This window comes from Enhydra lutris, unplaced genomic scaffold (genome assembly GCF_002288905.1).
Source record: "Enhydra lutris kenyoni isolate GAN:26980312 unplaced genomic scaffold, ASM228890v2 scaffoldscaffold28, whole genome shotgun sequence".
NCBI lineage: Eukaryota > Metazoa > Chordata > Mammalia > Carnivora > Mustelidae > Enhydra > Enhydra lutris.
In genome coordinates, this window is record NW_019154112.1 from 2253158 (window position 1) to 2279024 (window position 25867).

The following is a 25867-nucleotide window of genomic DNA, read 5'->3' on the forward strand; positions in this document are numbered from 1 at the left end:
ACATCTGTATCTTTGGGGTAAATACCCAGTAGTGCAATTGCAGGGTCCTAGGGAAGCTCTATTTTTAATTTCTTGAGGAATCTCCACACTGTTCTCCAAAGTGGCTGCAACAACTTGCATTCCCACCAACAGTATCAGAGGATTCCCCTTTCTCCACATCCTCTTCAACACACGTTGTTTCCTGTCTTGCTAATTTGGGCCATTCTAACTGGTGTAAGGTGGTATCTCAATGTGCTTTTAATTTGAATCTCCCTGATGGCTAATGACAGTGAACATTTTTTCATGTGTCTCATAGCCATTTGTATGTCTTCATCGGAAAAGTGTCTGTTCATATCTTCTGCCCATTTTTTGATAAGATTACCTGTTTTGTGTGTGTTGAGTTTGAGGTGTTCTTTTTAGATCCTGGACATCAGCCTTTTGTCTGTACTGTCATTTGCAAGTATCTTCTCCCATTCCGTGGGTTGCCTCTTTCTTTTCTTGATTGTTTCCTTTGTGTTCAGAAGCTTTTGATCTTGATGAAGTCCCAAAAGTTCATTTTCACTTTTTTTTCCTTTGCCTTTGGAGACATAGCTTGAAAGAAGTTGCTGTGGCTGATATTGAAGAGGTTACTGCGTATGTTCTCCTCTAGGATTCTGATGGATTCCTGTCTCATGTTGAGGTCTTTTATCTATTTTGAGTTTATCTTTGTGTATGGTGTAAAAGAATGATCGAGTTTCATTCTTCTACATATAGCTGTCCAGTTTTCCCAGCACCATTTATTGAAGAGACTGTCTTTTTTCCACTAGATATTTTTTCCTGTTTTGTCGAAGTTTACTTGACCATAGAGTTGAGGTTCCATATCTGGGCTCTCTACTCTGTTCCATGGATCTATGTGTCTGTTTTTATGCCAGTACCATGCTGTTTTGGTGATCACAGCTTTGTAGTAAAGCTTGAAATCAGGTAACGTGATGCCGCCAGTTTTATTTTTGTTTTTCAACATTTCCTTAGTGATTTGGGGTTTCTTCTGATTCCATACAAATTTTAGGATTATTTGCTCCGGCTCTTTGAAAAATACTGGTGGATTTTAATCGGAATGCTATTAAAAGTATAGATTGCTCTAGGCAGTATAGACATTTTAACAAATTGTTAACCTGAACTTTTTGGTACATAAACCTGTGTTTTTCTTTTGCTTTTCTATTTTTTTGATTTTTTTTAAATTTTAGTTTAGTTTAGTTTACTCTTTTTTTTAATTTTTCTTTTCTAATATTCATATAGAGTTAAACTTCAAGATAATCCCCTTTCCCCAATCAATGCTACCCCTATAGGTAAACCAATTTTTAATCCCCTTTTATCTTAGGAAAGTTGAGTCCTTTAACAAAGATATCAGGATACATCCAAGAAGAATCAAAATAACCTTCTTCACCCACACTGATAATTTATAACCACTCTCCCATCTTTTTCTTCCACCAGTGTTTCTGTGTATTTGTGTTTGTCCTGAGAGTATATAAATCTTATACTTGGGTTTCATTTTCATGAGGTTGTTCCTTTTTTTGCTTATATATATATATATTTTTTTCTCTTGTTATATAATTTTATCAGTCTTTTTGTTTGTCTGTTTTTGTTTGTATACTTCATACATCTTACCTTGGGGCCCATTTGGGCTGAGCCTTCTCTTTTATCTTCCCTTTTTTCCCGGTCTCTTTCTCTCTCTCTTTTCCTTCTTTTTCTTTTCTTTTTTCTCTCATTTGGGTGGGGAATCCGGATTGCTCAGAAGCATTCCTGGGTGCACCTTGACTGCACCATGGTTGATACATACAGCTGCATCCGTTCTGTCATCTCTCACCAAAATGACTAGGAGGAGGAATGCCCAACAGAAGAAAAATACAGAGGATGGGCCTTCTGCAACAGAGCTAATGGCTATCAACATAGACAATATGTTGGAAAGAGAATTCAGGCTAACAATTATCCAGGCAATAGCTAGGTTGGAGAAAGCCATGGATGACCAAACGGAATCGATTAGGGCAGAACTGAAAGCCACGAGGGATGAGGTTCACAATGTTAGGACAGAACTGAAAGCCACCAAGGATGAGGTTCACAATGCTCTCAATGAGTTCCAATCTAATCTAAATTCTCTAAAATGTATCTATCAATAATCACTCTCAATGTGAATGGCCTAAATGTGCCCATAAAATGACACCGGGTTGCAGATTGGATAAAACGACACACCCATCCATATGTTGTCTACAAGAGACCCATTTTGAACGTAAAGATACACCCAGACTGAAAGTGAAGGGATGGAGAAGCATCTTTCATGCCTATGGGCCTCAAAAGAAGGCTGGGGTAACGATTCTCAGATCAGATAAATTAGATTTTAAACTAAAGACTGTAGTCAGAGATACAGAAGGACACTACATCATTCTTAAAGGGACTATCCACCAAGACGATCTAACAATTGTAAATATCTATGACACCAATATGGGAGCAACCAATTACATAAGAAAACTATTAATCAAGATAAAGAGTCATATTGATATGAATACATTAATAGTAGGAGATCTTAACATGCCTCTCTCAGTAATAGACAGATCATCCAAGCAGAAAATCAATAAAGAAACAAGAGCATTGAATGACACATTGGACCAGATGGACATCGTAGATAATATATACAGAATATTCCACCCTAAAACAACAGAATACTCATTCTCCTCAAGTGCACATGGAAACTTCTCAAGTATAGACCACATACTGGGTCACAAATCAGGACTCAACGGATACCAAAAGACTGACATTATTCCCTGCATATTCTTAGATCACAATGCCTTGAAACTGGAGCTCAATCACAAGGAAAAGTTTGGAAGGAACTCAAACACCTGGAAGCTAAAGACTACCTTGCTTAAGAATGCTTGGATCAACCAGGAGATCAAAGAAGAACTGAAACAATTCATGGAAACCAATGAGAATGAAGACACTTTGGTCCAAAACCTATGGGATAAGCAAAGGCGGTCCTAAGGGGGAAAATACATAGCCATCCAAGCCTCCCTCAAAAAAATCGACAAAAACAGAACACAGCAGCTGTCACTACACCTTATAGAACTGGAGAATCAACAACAAATCAAACCAACTCCACACATAAGAAGGGAAATAACCAAGATTAGAGCAGAGATCAATGAGGTAGAAACCAGAGATACAGTAGAACATATCAATGAAACTAGAAGCTGGTTTTTTGAAAGAATCAATAAGACTGATAAACCATTGGCCACACTAATCCAAAAGAAAAGAAAGAAAGCCCAAATTAATAAATTATGAATGAAAAGGGAGAGATCACAACTAACACCAAGGAAGTAGAAACAATCATCAGAAGTTATTATCAACAGTTATATGCCAATAAGCTAAGCATCCTAGATGAAATGGATGCATTCCTGGAAAACTATAAACTCCCAAAAGTGAACCAGAAAGAAATTGACAACCTGAATAGACTGATATCTGGTAATGAGATTGAAGCAGTGATCAAAAAACTCCCAAAAAACAAGAGTCCGGGACCTGATCGATTCCCTGCGGAATTCTACCAAACTTTCAAAGAAGAAATAACACTTATTCCCCTGAAGCTGTTTCAAAAAATTGAAGCAGAAGGAAAACATTCAGACTCTTTTTATGAAGCCAGCATTACCCTGATCCCCAAACCAGGCAAAGACCCCACCAAAAAGGAGAATTTCAGACCAATATCTCTGATGAATATGGATGCTAAGATTCTCAACAAGATCCTAGCAAACAGGATCCAACAGCATATTAAAAAGATTATCCACCATGACCAGGTGGGATTCATCCCTGGGTTACAAGGATGGTTCAACATTCGCAAATCAATCAATGGATTGAACAAATCAATAAGAGAAGAGAGAAGATCCACATGGTCCTCTCAACTGATGCAGAAAAAGCATTTGACAAAAGACAGCATCCGTTCCTCATTAAAACACTTCAAAGTATAGGGATAGAAGGAACATTCCTGAACTTCATAAAATCTATCTATGAAAGACCCACAGCAAATATAATCCTCAATGGGAAAAAACTTGCAGCCTTCCCGTTGAGATCAGGAACACGACAAGGATGCCCACTCTCACCACTCTTGTTCAACATAGTATTAGAAGTCCTAGCAACAACAATCAGACAACAAAGAGAAATAAAAGGTATCCAAATTGACAAGGAAGAAGTCAAACTCTCTCTCTTCGCAGATGACATGATTCTTTATATGGAAAACCCAAAAGACTCCACCCCCAAACTACTAGAACTCGTACAACATTTCAGTAACATGGCAGGATACAAAGTCAATGTACAGAAATCAGTGGCTTTCTTATACACTAACAATGAAAATACAGAAAGGGAAATTAGAGAATCGATTCCATTTACTATACCAGCAAGAACCAAAAGATACCTGGGAATAAACCTTATCAAAGAGGTAAAGGATCTGTACCTGAGGAACTACAGAACACTCATGAAAGAAATTGAAGAAGACACAAAAAGATGGAAGACCATTCCATGCTCATGGATCGGAAGAATAAACATTGCTAAAATGTCTATATTGCCTAGAGCAATCTATACTTTTAATGCATTCTGCTCAAAATTCCACTGGTATTTTTCAAAGAGCTGGAGCAAATAATCCTAAAATTTGTATGGAATCAGAAGAGACCCCAAATTGCTAAGGAAATGTTGAAAAACAAAAATAAAACTGGCGGCATCACATTACCTGATTTCAAGCTTTACTACAAAGCTGTGATCACCAAAACAGCATGGTACTGGCATAAAAACAGACACATAGACCAGTGGAACAGAGTAGAGAGCCCAGATATGGACCCTCAGCGCTATGGTCAAGTAAACTTCGACAAAACAGGAAAAAATATCTAGTGGAAAATAGACAGTCTCTTCAATAAATGGTGCTGGGAAAACTGGACAGCTATATGTAGAAGAATGAAACTCGACCATTCCCTTACACCATACACAAAGATAAACTCAAAATAGATAAAAGACCTCAACGTGAGACAGGAATCCATCAGAATCCTAGAGGAGAACATACGCAGTAACCTCTTCAATATCAGCCACAGCAACTTCTTTCAAGATATGTCTCCAAAGGCAAAGGAAACAAAAGTGAAAATGAACTTTTGGGACTTCATCAAGATCAAAAGCTTCTGAACGCAAAGGAAACAATCAAGAAAAGAAAGAGGCAACCCACAGAATGGGAGAAGATACTTGCAAATGACAGTACAGACAAAAGATTGATATCCAGGATCTATAAAGAACTCCTCAAACTCAACACACACAAAACAGATAATCTTATCAAAAAATGGGCAGAAGATATGAACAGACACTTCTCCAATGAAGACATACAATTGGCTATGAGACACATGAAAAAATGTTCACTGTCACTAGCCATCAGGGAGATTCAAATTAAAAGTACATTGAGGTACCACCTTACACCAGTTAGAATGGCCAAAATTAGCAAGACAGGAAACAACGTGTGTTGGAGGGGATGTGGAGAAAGGGGAACCCTCTGACACTGTTGGTGGGAATGCAAGTTGTTGCAGTCACTTTGGAGAACAGTGTGGAGATTCCTCAAGAAATTAAAAATAGAGCTTCCCTAGGACCCTGTAATTGTACTACTGGGTATTTACCCCAAAGATACAGATGTAGTGAAAAGAAGGGCCATCTGAACCCCAATGTTTATAGCAGCAATGGACATGGTCGCCAAACTGTGGAAGGAACCAGGATGCCCTTCAACGGACGAATGGGTAAGAAAGAGGTGGTCCATATACACTATGGAGTATTATGCCTATATCAGAAAGGATGAATACCCAACTTTTGTAGCAACATGGACGGGACTGGAAGAGATTATGCTGACTGAAATAAGTCAAGCAGAGAGAGTCAATTATCATATGTTTTCACTTATTTGTGGAGCATAACAAATAACATGGAGGACATAGGGAGATGGAGAGAAGAAGGGAGTTGAGGGAAAATGGAAGGGGAGGTGAACCATGAGAGACTATGGACCCTGGAAAAACAACCTGATGGTTTTGAAGGGGCCGGGGGTAGGAGGTCGGGGGCACCAGGTGGTTGGTATTGGGGAGGGCACGTATTGCATGGAGCACTGGGTGTGGTGCAAAAACAATGAATACTGTTACGCTGAAAATAAATAAAAACAAACAAACAAAAATAAATAAATAAAAAATTTTTAAAAATTAAAAAAAAAAAAAAGGAAATCAAACACATAAGAAGAATCCCAGAAGTGCAAAATAAGGGCAGGGGAGTATGACAGTTCTTTAATGAGTTTATGTCTTATAATGTAAAAAATGTGAATTTCACTATGAAAAGTATTAAAATAATTCTCTTTATTTTTTGTTTCTTGGTTTTATTGGCTTTTTCTTTCCTGGCTTTACTGGTACTTGTATTTCACAAATATTTATAGGGTACTGAGTACATGTTAGGTGCTACTCTGTGCACAAAGCAGCCAGTCTCTATCTTTACAGAGCTTACATTCTGGCAGGGAGAGCGTGTTTGAAATACCACAATCGCATACAGTCTATGTCTGTTAGAGAAGTGGAGAGCATGGGACAAGGACATAGAGCAGGTGCAGCAGTCAGGGCTGCAGGATGGCAAGTGGGCAGGCAGCAGTGCTCCATAAGGTGGTCACTGTATGTAATGAGATGGGAACAAAGACATGGAGGAGGTGGGAGGAGCCTGTCTGGATCCCATGGGAAGAAGTTCTCCACAGTAAGGAGTAGCCAGAGAAAGCTGTTGGTGTACCTGGGTGTTCAAGGAGAAGAGGTGGTGAGTGTTGGCCTGAGCAGAGTGAATGATGGGGAGAGAAGCAGGAGTTAGGGATCAGAGAGCAGGGAGGGTCTTCCTTAATGGGCTCGGGATCACTTGGGCAACTGCAGAATCATTGAAGTGCTTTGGTAGAGGATGGACATGGTTTTGCTTACAGGTTTAAAGGTTCACAGACATTGACTGGAGGGAGGATGTCACAGGGAGACTAGTAATTGTCATCCCCCTGGTAAGACAGTGACTCAGCCAAATTTGAGTAGCACAGGAGCTGAGAAGTCAGTATTTGGTTGTAGGTGGGGTTTGTCCTGCCAAAGTGTCCTGCTGTGACATATCTACCAGGTCGCAGAAGACTAAGGCCTGCGAGGGGCTGGGGCAGTGGGATGAACCTTCTTTGGACACAGGTTGTGATTTGCGTTCTGTGAGCAGTGGAATGAAGGCAGGTTTTAATGGAAGTAACTGTGAGGTCTAGTGTCTAGCACACATATAATTCAGTAGAAGAAAAAGACATGGGCAAAAACAATAACTTTAGGAGTGGGTGTAGGGAAGTTCCAGGTGTGATGCAATGAATAGGATGTTACCACTAGGCCACAGTAGTGCTCTTTGGTGAGTTTTCAGTCTTGTCCTTAGAGGAGGCAGGTTAGAGCTGTGGTTCTCAGAGTGTGGTCCCTGGAACATCAGTATAAGCTTCTCACCACCTCCTTAGAAATGCACATTCTTGGACCCACTCCAGACCTACTGAACCAGGAGGCCTTGGGGTAGAGCCCAATTGTCTGTGTTTAAGAGGGCTTCTTGGTGATTGTGATGCCTGTGGAAGGTTGGACCTACAAAGTTAGAGAGTCCTTCATGGAAGGGCCTGGAGTCAGGAGCACAGGCTGCTGAGGAGTCGCTTTGACACCATTTGTGTGTTTCAAAGTTGTAGGATAAAATTGTTCCATTAGGAATTGTCACAGCTGAATCCCTAAGTCAGGGCCTCCCTCTTGACAGCGTGTTCCCTTCCCTGTCCTGCATCTCTCCAGCTTTCTCACTCCTATGTCTGTGTCCATAGAGGAGTTTATGGTGATTGGCCCCTCGGAACCCATTTTGGCAGTGTTAGGTGAGGACATCACGCTGCCATGTCGTGTGTCCCCGGCCAGTGATGTGGAGAATATGGAGCTGCGGTGGTTCTGCTCCAAGTTCGCAGAAGCAGTGTTCATCTATAAAACCAACGGGAGCAGAGAGAAGAGCAGTTGGCTCAGTACAGAGGGTGAACCTCACTGGTGAAGGATTTCCTCACCCAGGAGGAGGCTGCTGTGTGCATCCACAATGTCCAGGCTTTCGACAATGGGCTGTATACCTGCTTCTTCTGAATGGGAATCTTCTATGAAGAGGCTGGTTTGGAACTGAAGGTGGCAGTTGGGTGCTGATCGATATTTAGAGACCTGCAGTATTGGAATTTGGATCCACCTCAGGGTCTAAGTTAATAGCCCTCAATTTATAAAGAGGTAAAATGGGTCTTTCACTCTTCACTTATTCAGTTTAAATATATAGAACTCCTGGTATGTGATAGCTATTGTTCTCTGCACCTGGATATCTCAGTGTAACAAATAAAGGTCCTTGCCCTGTAGAGTTTATATGATACAGACAATAAATAGCCAAATAGATAGGTTATAGACACTGTTAGATGGTGGTGAGTAGAGATTTAGCCAAATAAATATTTTAGGGGTGAGAGTCCAAGCAGAAGAACAACCCATGTGAGACACCTGAGGGAGGAGTGTGGCTGGTGAGTCTGGGCAGAGAGAGAGGACACATGATTGGTGTGGAGGTGAATAGGATGGTGGTGAGAAGTGACTATCCAGAATATAGAGGTGTTCCTGGTCCAGGTGCACAGAGAAGGGATTTATCAGGAGAAGCCCATGAATAACGCACACTTAAGCAGATATTTGAGTGAAGCAGACAGTGTTCTGAAATGGCCTTCTGGTTGATGGGTCTGTGTGGGGCATACATAGCATGGTGATTGTGGGTCTGAGCAGTCAACCCAATTGTCCTGGGAATGGAGTGTGTACTCCCTGAAGGGTGCAGATGGTGGTATTGGGGAGGAAGTGGATAGGAGTTTTGTTTGCGGGGTAGTGGGGGTGGTAATACCAGACCATCAAAGGCTTCATGTGCTCTTATGCCGTTTAGATGCAGGGCTGAGGGAATTTTCAACAGAGCAGTGGAGCGAGGTGTGTGAGGGCAGGTTTGCTTTAGCAGCTGTGATGGAAGGTGAATGGAAGGTGAGCAAGCCTGGAGGCCTGGATGTAGTTATGGGGTGGAGAGGATAGCCTCCTGCATTCGTGTACGGGCAGTGTGGTGGGAAGGGAGCACTCCAGCATCAGAGAGTTTTGGAAAGTAGACCCACCTGAGTGAGTAGATTTCGGGAGAAGGACAGTTTGGAGGCGTGGAGAGAAGGGACTTCAGGTACTCACAGGGTTTTTTTGTTTTTTAATTGATTGTTTAGTGGTAGAAATATTGCTTTTATGTGTAAGCTGCAGATTGCTGCTATAATGCTGTATAACACAGACATAGAAATCTCAGTGGCCTATAACAACAAGCATGTATTTAATCTGGCATTCAGGGAGTTCAGTTCATCTGGGCTGTGTTCGGCTAATCTTAACAGGTCTTACTCATAAATCTTCAGTCTTGTACGGGAAATATAATTAAAACTATAATCTTCCAACTCAGAATCTTGTCCCTAAGACAGTAGGAAGAAAGCTTCTTTTTATTATTAAATTATCATTAACTACAATGTGCTGTGCATCACAGAGATTCTATCAAGAAATGCAAAGACAGAAGAAATCTCATCTCTTCCATATGCAGACAGAACTCATCCCATACATGTTCTCAGGGTCAACAGTTATGAGCCCTCATGTAGGTGGACTTGCTAGCACTATTTGTCCTAGATGGTGCACCTTATATTTGCTTGGAAATTGGGTGAGCATATAAGTTAGCTAATTGGCTTTATTCTGAGGAAAACCAAATTCTCCTTTCTTACGTATAAAAAAAAAATTCCATTGTAGTTAACATAGAGTGTTATATTCATTTCAGGTGTGCAATATAGTGATTCAACACTTGTATATACTCTGGAAATTTCAATAGAAACTCTGCAGGCCAGAATGGAGTGGTGTGATATATTCAATGTTCTAAAAGGGGGAAAAAAAAAAATATATATATATATATATTCTTGGCGCTATATATATATATATATATATATATATAGCGCCAAGAATTCAGCAAGGGAATAATTCAGAATAGAAGGAGAGATGAAGACTTTCCCAGACAAATAAAAGTTACAGTAGTGTATTTTTTTTTTTTTTTTTACTGATTCTCCCATCATGATGACAGGTAGTGATTTTACACGTGGATCTTGGTGCCCTCAGAGGTTAGGCTCCTACCCTGGCAGAGAAGGGGAAGAAAGGGCTGCTGTGCTCCTTGGTGTGAGCAGTTCAAAGTAAGGGCTCCCAGGTCCTTGAGAAACACATTCTTGGATCACAGAACTGGCAAAAGACCTATTTGTTTTTTTTTTTTTTAAAGTACTTATATACATTTCAAAGAGGAGAGAAAACACCGAAAACACCTCAAGTAAATGCTACAAGAAAAGATGGGAAGGGGCTCTCTTTCCCTATTTTCAACAGGGATAATAAGCTTCCTACTTTTAATATATTTTGTTCTGCCACTGAACCTTGGCTGGCTTTGCTCAGCTGGTGTTGTCCAGGTGCCTATTGGTTGATCTGGGACAGCTTCAGCTGGAAAGGCTGCGCTAGCCTGAAAATATCTGTTCTGTGGCAGAGGACAGGGCAATGGCACAAGCAGTTTCCAACCTCTGCTAGAGTCCCATTCCCTGAACTCTCAGGGGCTGAGTCAAGTCACAGGATGGAGCCCAGAAGCAGAGTGTGAAGGCATTAACAGTAGGTGGCAGAGGGCTGGCTGGATGTAAAGAAGAATGAAAGATTGGGGGTATATTCAACATTATCCTATCACAGATGGGGCCAAAATGAATTAGTTCAGGATTTGAGTCTGAAGCATCTGTGCGGAATCCTGGCACAGCTAAACCAGAGATGTGGATATTAGGGAGCAAGTTCAGGAGGTATGTAGGTTGGCGGAAGTGATGACCGAGTGGCAGTGGGTGTGCCCGCAGATGCCCTGGAGAGTGTGTGAGTTATGAAGAGCAGAGAAGGATGGATCCTGGAGCCAAATTCCTCCTTCTATCCCTCTGGGTGATGGAATTCCCACCCTCATGGTTAGGGAGAAGAGCCTGCTCTCTGGGCCTGCCACAGGTCCCCATGATCCTTCCTTCTGTTCTCCATGGCAGGACCCCTTACATTAATCCTTGTAAGGACCACTCCCCCCAAAGAGCCCCCAAAATGCAGTGCTGTGCATGGAGTTGTGTACAGGAAGGTTCTGCTGGAATCCCTGGGCTCTGGGTGGCCTCCCTGTGCTCTCAAGCTTCTCTCTTCAGGTGTGGGCTCTGCCCCTCAAGTGCACATCACAGGGCCAGAGGAGGACGGGGTCCGAGTTGTGTGCATGGCCTCGGGGTGGTTCCCAAAGCCCCAAGTGCAGTGGAGAGCTCTAAGTGGAGAGAAGTTCCTGACGTTCTCTGAGACCCAAGCCCAAGATGCTGAAGGGCTGTTCACCATAAAGGCAACTCTTGTGGTGAAGGACAGTTCTTCTGGGAATGTGACCTGCTCAGTCCTCAACCCCATATTGGGCCAGGAGAAAGCAATGGCCATTTTCATCCCAGGTCAGTACTACTTCCCACTCCTAGAAGTGTGGGATTATCTGGTTGGGGGTCCCTGTGTGTTCTGGGTGGGGCCATCCTGAGCAGTGCCCTGATGGGGTGTCTGGCTGGGCACAGAACCCTTCTTCCCTCAGAGTTCTCCCTGGAAGCTGACTTTCATGGTGATCCTGACTGTGCTGATGCTCCTACTCCTTGGGGTTGTCTTCTACATCATGAGAGAACATACTGCAAAGCTCAAGGATATGCAGGAATGGGAGAAACTGCACAGAGACAAGGAGGAGGACCGGCAGATAAAGGAGGAGGCACTGAAGGCCACAGGTAAGGCAGGACAGGGCCAAGGCAGACAATGTGGAAGCTGGTGCAGAGGAGAAGTGGACAGTAGGCCCTTGGCCAGGAGCGGGGGCTGAGGAGGACCAGAGAGGACAGGTGGGGCTGTGGAGGCTCAAGGGGTCTGAAGTTAGATCTTCATGGAGACATATAGATGCTCTTGTGGGTTTTCCAGGTACAGTCTTTGCTGCTCTTAGTGATGGGAGTTTATGTGTATTTTTCATTTTGTTTTCAGATGAACTCCAGGCAGAACTTGGTATGTTGTGTCCTTTCCCAGAAGTTTCTATGTCACATTTGTAGGAGACATTCTGGTTGTCAGCTCACCTGTTTCCTGTGTTGCCTTTCAGACTGGAGGAAATCTGCTTACCTGGCCGGTGAGTGACTGTCTGGATATCCTTGGGTCTCTTGCCCCCTAAGCCATAGTGTCCCCTCTCTGTTTCATGCAGAGACATGAGGACCCGTCCCTGGTGCAGAAGTGGAAACTGGTTGGAGACAGAACTTGCTCCATGGGCTTCCCCCATCTGGGCTATTGTTTCGCACATGGTGTTTTGAAACCTGGAATGATGGTGGTCACTGAAGTCTGTCGTGCATCTTGGATTGACCTACCCACCGCCTTTGTAGCTTTTAGTTTTCAATGCAACTGGTTCTCAGTCAACCGGAATACTCTGGAATATTTTAGAGAAACTATATAAATAAGTGGGGGTCATTAAATTCAAGATTGTGATCCCTCTACATAACACCATTGTGGGAGAGTCTTTTCTCTCCAGTTCCTGGAGGTACTGATCACAAAGTGTTGGGTAGAGGACTGGGCAGAGCTTGGGTGGGAATGTCATGGGATAAGTTATTACTGGACCAGTAATGTGTTTTCTGAGAACGTTTGGCCACTTTTACCATAGAGCTTACCTAACATCCTGGTCCTTATTTCATTTCCCCTTTGTGTTATTTCCCATATCTTTCTGTCTTGGAAATCATTGGATGTAATAATGATTTCTTACATTCATGAAAATGTATATTTTATTCCTTAATATATTTTCATACATTGTATAATTTTTGACCTTTAAGGCAAATTGAAAGCAGATGGAATAAAAATTTTGTGTGTTTTTCTGTCCATGTGAAAATTTCTTTATTTTGGGATGCAATTGATTTGGGATTCATTTCAGAAAAATTCTGTGGATGAAATTTGTTAATATTATGTATTTTCTTTTGGTAATCAAGAATGGTTGGACATAGTGTATTGTTCTTTGAAGGAATACTATTTTTTATCAAAATTTATTTGAAATGCACACTTTGACATATTGTTGAATCCTGCTGCACCCCATAAAAAAAAGAAGAACCAGATTTAGATGTTGACTCTATTTATGCTAAGTACCTCCCACACTGCTACCAATTTTTTTTAAACATGAAATTTCTTTAGAGATTAAAATTCTTCTCCACTGGCCCCAGGAGGTCTACCTGACTCTTATGGGTTCAGTGTTTCCACAGAAGTTGTGTCTCTTCTATTGTTCAGACAATCAAATGCATATAGATAACTGGCCTTGCAATGCTTGTGTGCATAAAATTGAATGAATAACTTAAGAGTTTTTTCACCTTAGAGATTCTTAATGTTATAATCAATCGTTCAGTTCTATGTTATTTTCATTTGTCTCTTTGGACTCTGCTGAATTTGTTTATTTTTTAAATTTTGTCTCTTCTGGTTAAAATTGTTTTTCTTGGTTGACTCTTAAGTCTACTTGTCCATAGGAGAATAGAAGTTTAATAGTTAAAAGTGCTTTTGATTTTTAATTTAAGTCTTATTTTGATGGTTTCACTATTCAACTACATGTATCTTTTTTTTTTTAATTTCTTTTCAGTGTTCCAGAATTCGTTGTTTATGCAGCACGCCCAGTGCTCTAAGTAATATGTACCTCCCATAATACCCACCACCCAGGCTCACCCAACCTCCCACCCCACTCCCCTCCAAAACCCTCAGTTTGTTTCTCAAAGTTTGTATTTTAATATTGTGGTTTTTAAGACTCAGGACACTAACTTGGCAAAGGTCACACAGCAGCAACAGGCAGGCATGGAACTCAGCCTACAATGCCGGCTCTCTGACCTGTGGTCCCGGGAATTTCCCAGAACATCCTATTGTCTGCCCATGTCAGGAGGGTATCTCCTCTCAAGCCTCTCTCCTTACTCTGTTATAGTGTCACCTGCAGCACAGAGAGGAGGCAAGTGCCAGTAGATCAATACTATGCAGAATTGTTCTGGCTCATGTCTCACCAGCGTGTCTTCCCTTTCAGCCTTGAAGAAGGCAAAACTGTATGCAGGTAAGTGACTCAGTTTCCTGTGACTTTACCTCCCCAGCCTCGACTGTGCCACCTTCTCTGTCATCGGACCTCACACCAGGATGGGGTTGTTGTCCCTGATCTCCTTGTTATGTCTGTTGTGTTCTGAAGACTGCAGGGACCATCCTTGGGAACACAGATCTGCCTCTATTCTGACCCATCCTCTACTGTAGGTTGCTGTTAAAATTAGCAGCACCCTCTGGACACACCTTGTTCAACTGATAGTTTGTTTTTCTAGTGACAAGAGAGTCGTCATTTTTTTTTTAATTTTATTTTTTATAAACATATAATATATTTTTATCCCCAGGGGTACAGGTCTGTGAATCGCCAGGTTTACACACTTCACAGCACTCACCATAGCACATACTCTCCCCAATGTCCATAATCCCACCCCCCAACCCACCTCCCCCCATTAACCCTCAGTTTGTTTGGTGAGATTAAGAGTCACTTATGGTTTGTCTCCCTCCCAATCCCATCTTGTTTCATTTACTCTTCTCCTACCCCCTTAACCCCCCATGTTGCATCTCCTCTCCCTCATATCAGGGAGATCATGATAGTTGTCTTTCTCCGATTGATTTATTTCACTAAGCATGATACCCTCTAGTTCCATCCACGTCGTCGCAAATGGCAAGATTTCATTTCATTTGATGGCTGCATAGTATTCCATTGTGTATATATACCACATCTTCTTTATCCATTCGTCTGTTGATGGACATCTAGGTTCTTTCCATAGTTTGGCTGTTGTAGACATTGCTGCTATAAACATTCGGGTGCACGTGCCCCTTCGGATCACTACGTTTGTATCTTTAGGGTAAATACCCAGCAGTGCAATTGCTGGGTCATAGGGTAGTTCTATTTTCAACATTTTGAGGAACCTCCATGCTGTTTTCCAGAGTGGTTACACCAGCTTGCATTCCCACCAACAGTGTAGGAGGGTTCCCCTTTCTCCGCATCCTCGTCAGCATCTGTCATTTCCTGACTTGTTAATTTTAGCCATTCTGACTGGTGTGAGGTGGTATCTCATTGTGGTTTTGATTTGTATTTCCTTGATGCCGAGTGATGTGGAGCACTTTTTCATGTTTCTCTTGGCCATCTGGATGTCTTCTTTGCAGAAATGTCTGTTCATGTCCTCTGCCCATTTCTTGATTGGATTATTTGTTCTTTGGGTGTTGAGTTTGCTAAGTTCTTTATAGATTTTGGACACTAGCCCTTTATCTGATATGTCATTTGCAAATATCTTCTCCCATTCTGTCAGTTGTCTTTTGGTTTTGTTAACTGTTTCCTTTGCTGTGCAAAAGCTTTTGATCTTGATAAAATCCCAATAGTTCATTTTTGCCCTTGCTTCCCTTGTCTTTGGCGATGTTCCTAGGAAGATGTTGCTGCGGCTGAGGTCGAAGAGGTTGCTGCCTGTGTTCTCCTCAAGGATTTGGATGGATTCCTTTCTCACATTGAGATCCTTCATCCATTTTGAGTCTATTTTCGTGTGTGGTGTAAGGAAATGATCCAATTTCATTTTTCTGCATGTGGCTGTCCAATTTTCCCAACACCATTTGTTGAAGAGGCTGTCTTTTTTCCATTGGATATTCTTTCCTGCTTTGTCGAAGATTAGTGGACCATAGAGTTGAGGGTCTATTTCTGGGCTCTCTATTCTGTTCCATTGATCTATGTGTCTGTTTTTGTGCCAGTACCATGCTGTCTTGATGATGACAGCTTTGTAATAGAGCTTGAAGTCCGGAATTGTGATGCCACCAACTTTGGCTTTCTTCTTCAATATTGCTTTGGCTATTCGAGGTCTTTTCTGGTTCCATATAAATTTTAGGATTATTTGTTCCATTTCTTTGAAAAAAATGGATGGTACTTTGATAGGAATTGCATTAAATGTGTAGATTGCTTTAGGTAGCATAGACATTTTCACAATATTTATTCTTCCAATCCAGGAGCATGGAACATTTTTCCTTTTCTTTGTGTCTTCCTCAATTTCTTTCATGAGTACTTTATAGTTTTCTGTGTATAGATTCTTAGTCTCTTTGGTTAGATTTATTCCTAGGTATCTTATGGTTTTGGGTGCAATTGTAAATGGGATGGACTCCTTAATGTCTCTTTCTTCTGTCTTGTTGTTGGTGTAGAGAAATGCAACTGATTTCTGGGCATTGATTTTCTATCCTGACACTTTACTGAATTCCTGTACAAGTTCTAGCAGTTTTGGAGTGGAGTCTTTTGGGTTTTCCACATATAGTATCATATCATCTGCGAAGAGTGATAGTTTGACTTCTTCTTTGCCAATTTGGATGCCTTTAATTTCCTTTTGTTGTCTGATTGCTGAGGCTAGGACTTCTAGTACTATGTTGAATAGCAGTGGTGATAACGGACATCCCTGCCGTGTTCCTGACCTTAGCGGAAAAGCTTTCAGTTTTTGTCCATTGAGAATGATATTTGCGGTGGGTTTTTCATAGATGGCTTTGATAATATTGAGGTATGTGCCCTCTATCCCTACACTTTGAAGAGTTTTGATCAGGAAGGGAATGCTGTACTTTGTCAAATGCTTTTTCAGCATCTATGGAGAGTATCATATGGTTCTTGTTCTTTCTCTTATTAATGTCACATTATTAATGTCTTATTAATTGTATCACATTGATTGATTTGCGGATGTTGAGCCAACCTTGCAGCCCTGGAATAAATCCCACTTGGTCGTGGTGAATAATCCTTTTAATGTACCGTTGAATCCTATTGGCTAGTATTTTGGCGAGAATTTTTGCATCTGTGTTCATCAAGGATATTGGTCTGTAGTTCTCTTTTTTGATGGGATCCTTGTCTGGTTTTGGGATCAAGGTGATGCTGGCCTCATAAAATGAGTTTGGAAGTTTTCCTTCCATTTCTATTTTTTGGAACAGTTTCAGGAGAATAGGAATTAGTTCTTCTTTAAATGTTTGGTAGAATTCCCCCGGGAAGCCGTCTGGCCCTGGGCTTTTGTTTGTTTGGAGATTTTTGATGACTGTTTCAATCTCCTTACTGGTTATGGGTCTGTTCAGGCTTTCTATTTCTTCCTGGTTCAGTTGTGGTAGTTTATATGTCTCTAGGAATGCATCCATTTCTTCCAGATTGTCAAATTTGTTGGCGTAGAGTTGCTCATAGTATGTTCTTATAATTGTCTGTATTTCTTTGGTGTTCGTTGTGATCTCTCCTCTTTATGATTTTATTTATTTGGGTCCTTTCTCTTTTCTTTTTGATAAGTCTGGCCAGGGGTTTATTGATCTTATTAATTCTTTCAAAGAACCAGCTCCTAGTTTCGTTGATTTGTTCTATTGTTTTTTTGGTTTCTATTTCATTGATTTCTGCTCTGATCTTTATGATTTCTCTTCTCCTGCTGGGTTTAGGGTTTCTTTCTTGTTCTTTCTCTAGCTCTTTTAGGTGTAGGGTTAGGTTGTGTACCTGAGACCTTTCTTGTTTCTTGAGAAGGGCTTGTACCGCTATATAGTTTCCTCTCAGAACTGCCTTTGTTGTGTCCCACAGATTTTGAACCGTTGTGTTTTCATTATCATTTGTTTCCTTGAATTTTTTCAACTCTTCTTTAATTTCCTGGTTGACCCATTCATTCTTTAGAAGGATGCTGCATTTAGAAGTCTCCATGCATTTGGGTTCTTTCCAAATTTCCTCTTGTGATTGAGTTCTAGCTTCAGAGCATTGTGGTCTGAAAATATGCAGGGAATGATTCCAATCTTTTGATAACGGTTGAGACCTGATTTAGGACTAAGGATGTGATCTATTCTGGAGAATGTTCCATGTGCACTAGAGAAGAATGTGTATTCTGTTGCTTTGGGATGAAATATCTGAATATATCTGTGATGTCCATCTGGTCCAGTGTGTCATTTAAGGCCTTTATTTCCTTGTTGATCTTTTGCTTGGATGATCTGTCCATTTCAGTGAGGGGAGTGTTAAAGTCCCCTACTATTATTGTATTATTGTCGATGTGTTTCTTTGATTTTGTTATTAATTGGTTTATATAGTTGGCTGCTCCCACGTTAGGGGCATAGATATTTAAAATTGTTAGATCTTCTTGTTGGACAGTTCCTTTGAGTATGATATAGTGTCCTTCCTCATCTCTTATTATAGTCTTTGGCTTAAAATCTAATTGATCTGATATAAGGATTGCCACTCCTGCTTTTTTCTGATGTCCATTAGCATGGTAAATTCTTTTCCACCCCCTCACTTTAAATCTGGAGGTGTCTTCGGGTTTAAGATGAGTTTCTTGTAGGCAACATATAGATGGGTTTTGTTTTTTTATCCATTCTGATACCCTGTGTCTTTTGATTGGGGCATTTAGCCCATTCACATTCAGGGTAAGTATTGAGAGATATGAATTTAGTGCCATTGTATTGCCTGTAAGGTGACTGTTATTGTATATTGTCTCTGTTCCTTTCTGATCTACTACTTTTAGGGTCTCTCTTTGCTTAGAGGACCCCTTTCAATATTTCCTGTAGAGCTGGTTTGGTGTTTGCAAATTCTTTCAGTTTTTGTTTGTCCTGGAAGCTTTTAATCTCTCCTTCTATTTTCAATGATAGCCTAGCTGGATATAGTATTCTTGGCTGCATGTTTTTCTCGTTTAGTGCTCTGAATATATCATGTCAGTTCTTTCTGGCCTGCCAGGTCTCTGTGGATAAGTCTGCTGCCAATCTAATATTTTTACCATTGTATGTTACAGACTTCTTTTCCCGGGCTGCTTTCAGGATCTTCTCTTTGTCACTAAGACTTGTAAATTTTACTATTAGGTGACGGGGTGTGGACCTATTCTTATTGATTTTGAGGGGGGTTCTCTGAACCTCCTGGATTTTGATGCTTGTTCCCTTTGCCATATTGGGGAAATTCTCTCCAATAATTCTCTCCAATATACCTTCTGCTCCCCTCTCTGTTTCCTCTTCTTCTAGAATCCCAATTATTCTAATGTTGTTTCGTCTTATGGTGTCACTTATCTCTCGAATTCTCCCCTCATGGTCCAGTAGCTGTTTGTCCCTCTTTTGCTCAGCTTCTTTATTCTCTGTCATTTGGTCTTCTATATCGCTAATTCTTTTTTCTGCCTCATTTATCCTCCATTTTTGATTGCACCTCATTAATAGCTTTTTTGATTTCAACTTGGTTAGATTTTAGTTCTTTTATTTTTCCAGAAAGGACTTTATATCTCCTGAGAGGGTTTCTCTAATATCTTCCATGCCTTTTTCGAGCCCGGCTAGAACCTTGAGAATCGTCATTCTGAACTCTAGATCTGACATATTACCAATGTCTGTATTGATTAGGTCCCTAGCCTTTGGTACTGCCTCTTGTTCTTTTTTTTTGTGGTGAATTTTTCCGCCTTGTCATTTTGTCCAGATAAGAGTAGATGAAGGAGCAAGTAAAATACTAAAAGTGTGGCAACAACCCCAGGAAAATATGCTTTAGCCAAATCAGAAGAGATCCCAAATTGTGAGGGGGGAGAAAGGGGATAAAAAGAGGTTCAGAAAGAAGAAAAAAAAAAAAAAATAAAAAAAAGAGAACAATTAAAGAAAAAATATAAGAAGGAAAAAAATATATATATATATTAGATAAACTTGTTAAAAAACGTTAAAAAAGAAAAGGGTAAAATTTAAAAAAATTTAGCAGAAGAAGAAAAATAAATTGAAAAAGAAAAAAAATTAAATTAACTGCAAGGCTAAAGAATCATGGGGAGAAAGCCATGAGTTCCGTGCTTTGCTTTCTCCTCCTTTGGAATTACGCTGCTCTCCTTGGTATTGAAACTGCACTCCTTGGTAGGTGAACTTGGTCCTGGCTGGGCTTCTTGTTGATCTTCTGGGGGAGGGGCCTGTTGTAGTGATTCTCAAGTGTCTTTGCCCCAGGCGGAGTTGCACCGCCCTTACCCGGGCCGGGCTGAGTAATCCGCTCGGGTTTGCTTTCAGGAGCTTTTGTTCCCTGAGCGCTTTCCGTAGAGTTCCGGAGGGCGGGAATGAAGATGGTGGCCTCCTGGTCTCTGGCCAGGAGGGGCCGAGAGCCCGGGTCCCCACTCCTCAGTGCACCCTCAGAGAACAGTGCCGATTTACTCCCGTCACCCTGCCTCCGGCCGTGCTCCGAGCTGACCGAGCCTGCGACCGGTTCAAGGTAACCCCGAGCTTAGAGCTTACTCCTCGGCTCTGTCTCTGCAGCCGGCTTCCCTGTTCTAATACCTGTAAGCTCTGCGACACTCAGACACCCCCAATCCTTCTGTGACCCTGCGGGACCTGAGGCCACGCTGAACCTGCGTGGGCTTCACCCTGGTTAAGCCTCTGGAGCGCTGTCCCTCAGCGGAACAGACTTTTAAAAGTCCCGATTTTGTGCTCCGTTGCTCCGCCGCTTGCCGGGAGCCGGCCCCTCCCCCCGCGGTCTATCTTCCCGTCGCTTTGGATTCACTTCTCCGCCAGTCCTACCTTTCCGAAAGTGGTTGATTTTCTGTTTCTAGAGTTGCTGTTCTTCTTCTCTTCGATCTCCCGTTGGATTTGTAGGTGTTTGCAATCTTTAGATAAGCTATCTAGCTGATCTCCCGCTACCTGAAGTAGTCTCAGCCTGCTACTTCTCCGCCATCTTGACTCCTCCCCTCCAGAGTCGTCATTTTTAAGGGCAGTTGGACTGTGGCATTAACGGTGTACTTCATAATTTGCTGTCTCTGGAAGATTTCAGAAATCAAGCTTGCCTGCTTAGGACTCAGGTCTTCCATAGGGATCCTTTTTCTGAATCCATTTTACCCTGAAATTCCCATCTCTTTTTGGATCTTGCTTTGGTTTTCCTGGTTTTTTTTTTTTTTTTTTTTTTTTTGTAGTTTTCTTTAGGTCAGCTGTTCTGATTCTAAGATCCAGAGCCTCCAGGATGTTTAGGGAATCCTGGTAGTGGGTTTGTGAGATACTGGCCATTATATACAAAATCTTATGTACATGTTTGTATTACAGCATTAAGAAATTAATTTTTTAAAGGACAGTAACTTATAGTTGTTCACAACCATTATCTCTCATTTTAGGAGAATTCTGGGTTTACCTGATGGGCTCAGTACTGGTTAGATTTATTAGGGGCAATGTGTGAGGATTGCAGTAGGAGAAGCTCAGCGGAGTGAAAATTGTTTACCAGAGGAAATTTGGGAGTAAGTCAGGGAAAGAAAAGCTGGTTGGAGAAGAGAGAAGGAGATGAGAAGGAAAGTAGAGAGCTTGTGATTCCTCTCAGAGAAACTTTGGGTGGCTGAGGGAAGAAGAGACACTTTGGGTGGCTTTAGGTAGAAGATAGACCACAAATGACAGCCATTGTGGTTAGACTTGGAAGTACACAGAGGACATGCAAGTTATTGGGTTTGCAAAAAGTAATAAACTCCTTGATAGGTGTTTGAGAGTTTTCTGAAAAGACTTATATTTATTTTAAGGCGTTTGGAAGTAATTTTCTAACTGGGTTTGCTTCACATAATGAGGCCATCTCACCCTTCCTGTAGTAGCCTGGGGGAGGAGTATGATCCTAGGGTCGCTAATGCAATGAAAGTTTATCCAGAGCACCCTCTAGCACTGGGGTGGGTTATGGATCTTGGCCAATAATCCTTTAATTTGAATCCATGACATGTGCCTTTTCTGTCCTGGCTGTTTCTATTTATGATGAGGGATACAGCCTGTGAGAACAGAAGGGGGAGCCAGGGGTGTAAGAGTCTATGGGGACCAGATGTGTGAGGAAAACTCTTTAGAGAGCCTCACTGAATCTTGGGACTTATCAGTTAAAAATGTAGATTAAATAGTCTTCTCTTAGAATCACCCTATTCTCTGCTGGATTGAAATGTCTGTGTTTAAAGCATACCTTATATATGTTCTTTTTATTTTGTAAGGACAGACACCCTTACAGTAGAATCAACACTTTCACATTGGTGGGCTCATAATGTGATATGAAAAAATGTCTGATCTGATCTTATTCATGAAATTGGAAGAATAATTTCTAATGAACAGCTTGCTGTGGAAATGTGGTGAAGAGTGCACTTGGTCCACAGAAGTGCACAGCATAGCTCGGGGTGCACTGTAGAGTCTCAGAATGAACACTAACTCCCTTTCTCCTCTTCTTCTCCTCCACTTGATTCCTCTTCTTTGCTAATCTGTGTCAGTTGTCATATAGAAGTGTAGAGTTTGCTGTCAGCTAATGTCTTAGTGAAGAACAAGTAAAGTTCCCTTTTCTCAAAATGTGACATGTCCACCCACTTCATGTGATTTGTTGGTATAAGCAAATCAACAGAGCTGGACATACTACTTTATCTGAATAAACCTGTGGGAGAATAGGGGTCCCATTTTGTCGGCAAAGATTCAAGAAAGTGTCCTATTCTTATTTTATAATCTTTTTAAAAATTATTTATTTCTTTTCAGCGTAACAGTATTCACTGTTTTTGCACCACACCCAGTGCTCCATGCAATCTGTGCCCTCCCTAATACCCACCACCTGGTTCCCCCAACCTTTCACCCCCCGACCCCTTCAAAACCCTCAGGTTGTTTTTCAGAGTCCATAGTCTCTCATGGTTCACCTCCCCTTCCAATTTCCCTCAACTCCCTTCTCCTCTCCATCTCCCCTTGTCCTCCATGTTATTTGTTATACTCTACAAATAAGTGATATTTTATAATCCTTCTAATTTCATTCTGGAGTCTGTCTTATTGGAGGTAACAGTTTTACCATGCAGACTTTTCAGGGTCTTATGACAGATATACATTTGCTGTGATTAGTTAGCTTCCTTTCTTCTTCCCAAAGGGGAGTATGAAGGTTGGAGGAGTTCATACTTTGCGTCACTGAGAGAAGGGTCACTGTATTCTTCTCTTGCTCATTTCAGGACCTCACTTTACAGAGGGTAGCTTGATATGGTCATTAGGATAATTGGGTTTGAGGTTCCGTCTAGGTTTATGGAGAAATTGTTATTCCACCCCTGCCCCATTCATATCTCCAGTTCCTTAATCTTACTCACATCTGTAAAGTCCTCTCTGCCAAAATATATTCACAGTTTCTGGGACATAGGACACAACCATAATTGGGGGCTGATCATGTGTGGTGTATCCTTGCTTTTGATCTCTCTAGGTGATTATAAGGAGAAACAGATGACTAGACCCAATTTTTTTGGGTTTCCCCTTACACACAGGGATGTTTTTCCTTGCAATACTCCATGATAAAGGGAAGCAAATTCATTACTTTCTTGCTTTGAACTTCTCTCTCTCCTTCCTTGAATCTTCTCCATTACCTCTTGATGGGGCAAGATTTCTCTGGTGCCATGTCCTGAGCTCTCCTCACCTATGGCTGAGAGTCATCCTCCAAGTGCACCTCCACCCAGTTGTATTGCCTCTACCATGGTTTGGAGTCAACCTGCAAGTTCAGTTTAGCCAGTTCTTTATAAGTAAATGGAGGCCTCAGAAATTTTGATCTCCTCAGTTCTTTCTCAAAAGAAAACTTAGTTTTCAGGACAGATGTGTGGCTAGGGATTGAGAAAGCTTACTTTGATAATGAAATCTGTGCATAAAGTCTTCTTTTTAGGACAGTACCCAGGCCCTCAATGGTGTTAAGCTTTACGGCTTGGGTTTCATGGGAACAGTGTAGCATGATGGCTGTGGATGTATGAGTGAGAGAGAGAGAGAGAGAGAGAGTGTTTGTGTGGGGGTGTGTGTCAGAGAGGACTGAGAGAGACAGAGAGAGGGAGGGAGACTGTGAGAGAGAGAGACAATTAATATGCGTGAAAAATAAATTCACCACGTGCATGCTTCCAAAACATTTTCCCCTATAACTCTTGGTTCAGTGTATTTCAGAGATAGGTACTAACACTGGTCTGTACAGTCTCCTCAAGTCTCTGATTGGTTGTTCACATTTGTGCAATGTGGTTTTCTTGTAGATTGGCGGAAGGAGAAGTTCCAGGCCTGTGAGTTACTTCTGTTGTTGGGTGCTCCTACTGCTATCCCATGGCTGCTGACTTCTCCTTAAGCCTGCTGTGGTGATACATATGCTGGCATCATCAGTGGTGGTGGAGTGGGATGGGGTGGTTAAAGTCATGTATCTGAGATTACTGGGTGTGACTGATACTGGATATAAATGGGTATTCTTTAGTGTTGGAGTCCTGTCTGGCCCTCAAGTGCCCTGTGATATGTCTAACACCCAGATCAGTCTTATGCTTTCTTCTTCCAATTAGAGGCTGTATGCTTGAGCCAGAAGGCTCTCATCTCATGAGGTTTAGCCCTCTTTGCATGCAGCTAGATGTCTGGTTGGGGGTGGTGGTGGTTGTGTGCCTTGTTATGTGGTAGGGCAAGTCCTTGAATGATTGGTAACTGTCTCTGCAGTGACTGTCAAACTGGATCCAGAGTCTGCCAATGAAAGCCTTGCTGTCTCTGATGACAAGACTAGTGTGACCTTCAAGCACTCATCCAATGGCTCAGAATATGGAGTCTATAGTGTTTTGGGTCATGAAGGCATCACATCAGGGTGCTGTTACTGGGAGGTGGAGATAAGGAATGCAGAAGGAAGTGAGTGGGCCCTGGGGGTCTGTAGGAAAGATGTGGAGAGGAAAGGCTGGTACCAGGAATACCCAGAAAAGGGGTTCTGGGTTGTGGGGATGTATGGAAGTACATTCTGTTCCCTCCCTGCTAATAAAGAACATGTTGTGCCAATTCCCCAGAGGGTAGGGGTTTTCCTGGACCTGAAGGAAGGGGATGCCTCATTCTACAACATGACTGATGGTTCCCACCTTTTCTCCTTCTCTCTCACTTCCTGCTGTGGGACTCTGTTTCCATGCTTCTGTTTGAGGTCAGGAGATGTGTCCCTGACCATCTGCTCTGGGGTGGGCGGGCCTGTGCAGACCCCTGTACCCGTTAACAACCTTCCTTGTTCTTCAGAAGAGCCTGTGATCCTCTCAGGGCAGGGGCTCAGTTCAGGCCGTGGTGTTGATGGTGATCACCCAGGGGCTGAATCTCCATTACTCCCCTGTGGTCCTGAAGCTATGTCCCCATAATGCTCCAACCCTGTCCCAGATTCCTCATGGTGGCTCCTCCTGGAGCTGCGGATTCCCAGGGGTACTAGCCTCTGATGTTAGTCCTGAATGACCTGGTGTCTTGCCCTTCTTTTCTGGGTGTAGACTGCTGGGGTGTGGTTATGAGAATAGTTGGTTCATGCCTTATGCTCAGGTATTAGAAGATAAATGTTGACTTTTTCAGCTGTAATGGGGTTGGCTGAATTTTACTACTGGAAGTCATGTTTTTTTGATCATGAACATTATTTCATGGAGTCTTTGTATTGTTTTGATATGAAATAAGATGAGGTCTGAATTATTCTGAAGAATTAATTCGTGTTTATTTTATATAGTTTGAGTTGTGCAGATGAACCCAGAGACTATGGGTGGGTTACCAGCTCTATTTAGGAAATGTGCACTCTGACTAAAAAACATTGTCCATCTGAACATTTCTGAAGAAATATGTATGGCTAATGGACTTGAAGAAGAGTGGAGTGTAATATTCTACTGTACATGCTTCCTATTCAGGAATGGATGAGACATACTTATCTTAATGAACTTTCATAAATATTTGTTATTTCTGAAGTACTGGTGCTGCATTAATTCAGGGAATGGAAAAAAATGAGAGTTTGGGTTTCCTTGTGAGTCAATAGCAGTTGAAAAGAACAGAACTGCTACCAGAATAAAGAG

The 25867-nt window shown here is 41.7% G+C and overlaps 1 pseudogene; it reads left to right on the top strand.

Moving 5' to 3' along the window:
* Nucleotides 1-6614: 6614 nt before the first annotated feature.
* Nucleotides 6615-25180, top strand: LOC111152503 (annotated as a pseudogene).
* Nucleotides 25181-25867: the final 687 nt, after the last annotated feature.